Below are 3100 nucleotides of genomic sequence, written 5' to 3'. Positions count from 1 at the left end.
ATAGTCTTTTTTGTTTGGAGACAACATAACTGCAAACTTCACTCAAATGAAGCTTTATTTACAAAACTTAGCAAGGGAAGGTGCGTGTTGGCTTTGGTAGACACCTCCCATTAAAGGAACATCATCGAACGTCCAGAGATCCATGGCATTTCCACCATCCTGAATTGCGCTTGTGTTAAGAAAGGCATCAACTAATGCATCCCAATTTCCTCAAGATATGGGATCTGCAAGAACATCTGGGATTAAAAAGCCGATAGCTCTTCAGATAGCGTGTGCACAGTGTTCTCGTCATCTGTCAATGGAGTGCTGGAACAGGACTTCAGTTTTTTCTCTGGTCTAGCATCTTCATCAGATAGAGTACCATTACACACTAGAACTTCTGATAGAGGTGGGCATTCTTTCCAGCCTTAGTAAAATAGGGGGTGGGTTTGGCTTGAACATAGGCTCAAACAGAATGTGAAGGTCCTCGCTACGCCATGCGTTCAATACAAAATCTGGAAAGCTGCAGGCATGACAAAAAGAGGGCACTTTCCTGTGTTGCACTGAAAAAAAGGACCTAAGAGATGAGCGTCTTCTCTTAGGTTTCTTCCTCCCGCGCCCGTCGCCGCCGAGCCAGCGTTAGATGGGAAGATTAACAAAGCGGGAAAAGAAAGAGGGAAGGGGAACAGCATCTTATTCTCTTCGCGAGAACTTCCGGATCGTAGAAGCATTCGGAACGGGCTCCGCGTTCATTTCGTTGGCGTCCTCGGACATGGTTCGCCCCAACCGAAATCAAAGCAGTCAAAGGTGTTGCTTCCGTCATCAGAACGGAAGTAAACATTTGTTGTACCAGTTGAAGGGGAAATTGAACCCAGTCCCATATCTCCAGCAGTAAAAGACACATTCTCATAGCCATATTGCTTTGCTGCTAGTTTCTCCTCGAAAATGCCGAACGAATCATCAGATCTGCCGTCCAAGTTGTTGCTATAAGTTGTGTTTGGCTGAACTGTGTTCAAGATTTCCTCGCGAAGTGCATCTTGAGGATTTGGCTTAACAACACGTCTTGAAGCAGAAGCTGGAGATCCATCAGGAAAGTTCACCTTAGCCTTCTTGCTTCTGATCCTTCGTGCCTCAACATCATAAGCTCTAGCTGCTTCTTCCGCAGAATTGAAAGTTCCAAGCCAAACACGAATCCCTTTCCTCGGATCATGTATTTCAGCTGCCCACTTACCCCAAGGACGCTGTCTGATCCCCCTGTACTGATTCTTCCTCTTTCTCTTGGAAGATTTTTCAGCATCGCAGTTTGAATTGCCAGATTTCACAGATTTGCAGCCTATGGAGATAAAATGAACTAAGAAAAGTCAGCCATTCATAGCAGCACCAAAATTTACAACAATCGATCAAATAAAATGACAAACAGATACCAAGAAAGTGAAAAAGTGAAAAACATAGAGCACTTGCACCGAACATGTTCTCTTATATCACTAGTACTGGAGATCACCAAAATCAAGTTATTCAAAAAAAAAAAAGGAAATTCTGAATCATGATCAAAACTAAGTTAGAACCCCAAATTTATGTTCTCCGCTTGCTTCATATAGATAATCTGCTATGTAAATGACAACTTCACAATCAAATCGAGTCCCTACAGGAATCTAATCCAAATAATTAGATCACATATTCTTCTATCTAGAGCTAACAAACCCTCTGATAAGATAACAGTGACTGCAAGAACTTTAAGAATACCCAAAAATCTAAATTTGTTTAGCACCAACAAACCACGGTGCCCATAATTGCATAAAACTACAACTTTGGATCAGGACATCAAGTATTACAATTCATCTCTCTGATTATTAAGGAAGAAAAATAGCATCTTTCTCCTATTTTTACAACTCACAAACATCCTATACCCAAAGGTTTTATCTTTTTTCTCTTTTTCCTCCTCTTAAATAAATATTCACATGCTAAAAGGAAACTTTTTGAACTCAAATTCAGCTAACTTCGGCAAGTGAAATAGCACCAAAATACTCAAACAAAATCAAGTTCTACAGATGAATCATACAACGTGTTTAGGCAGGAAAAATAAAAGAGTTAGTCCAAAAATAACCTAAACTACCCTTTTTTCGACTTATCATACCTAATATCTGAACTATTATGCAGAATTATCACCAACTATTCGTTAAAAAACAACGCAACTGTCAATTATTCTCTTTTCCTACCTCAAATATCACCACAGTTCAGTTCAGGCAGAAAAAGAGAATAATTAATTGATGGGCTATATTTTAAACCATAGTTGGTAATAATTCATATAGAAAATTTGGGCAATAGTTCAGATAGAAAATCACACACTTAATATTTCACATAAATATTTTTTTTTATGCTCACTCAAAGTAAATCAAATTCATTTTGGAAAAAAACATAACAACTTGAAGCAAAAAAATAAAAAATAAAAAAAAATTCCCGAAGGGCTTAACATCATCATCGGCATAGTCCTTGAAGTCCTGAAAGTCAGCTTCAAATTCCTCATCAAGGTCAATAAACTTAGACCTGTTCAAAGGCTTTGAGTAATAATTCCCTGGATTTTTCTTCCCATAGCAACTCGGCGGTTAGCCGGCGGGAAATCCGGCTAGGAGGTACCAAATCGGAGATAATTGCACCACCACACATAGCTTTTTCTTTTCTCTAATTATAAAAGTAGTTTATATAAGTGGGAAAAGTTTTTTTTTTTTTGCAGAGAATTTCAATGGAGAAAGTTTTATTTGGAAAGTGTTGAATGATAGTTTTTTTTATAAAGATAAAGGAGGCCGAGAAATCGACAGGAACGAGGGTGAGTTAGGAAGTGAAGTTACGTTCGCGTCCCTAAATAAGGTGTTGAATTACGTGTTACCAAAATTGTTCCCCTTTATGTAGGAGTGTCATAATGTCGCATAAAATTAATATATGTCCAAGATGAAGCGTATTATGATAATCAAAATTACTCCCTCTCCTTCATTTAAAAAAAATATGTTAGTATATAATATGAATGTAATCTGATATATTTATGTGTGAAATGTCACTAATTAAAGATAATAATCAGTAATTAAATTAAATTTGAATATCAAAGGTTAATTGTGCAATTTGAATT

The 3100-nt window shown here is 37.6% G+C and overlaps 1 pseudogene; it reads right to left on the bottom strand.

The window, feature by feature from the left end:
* Nucleotides 1-2800, bottom strand: LOC124893812 (annotated as a pseudogene).
* Nucleotides 2801-3100: the final 300 nt, after the last annotated feature.

This window comes from Capsicum annuum, unplaced genomic scaffold (genome assembly GCF_002878395.1).
Source record: "Capsicum annuum cultivar UCD-10X-F1 unplaced genomic scaffold, UCD10Xv1.1 ctg65531, whole genome shotgun sequence".
Classification (NCBI taxonomy): domain Eukaryota; kingdom Viridiplantae; phylum Streptophyta; class Magnoliopsida; order Solanales; family Solanaceae; genus Capsicum; species Capsicum annuum.
Note: the sequence above shows the minus strand (reverse complement) of the source record. Positions and strands in the feature narration are given on the sequence as shown.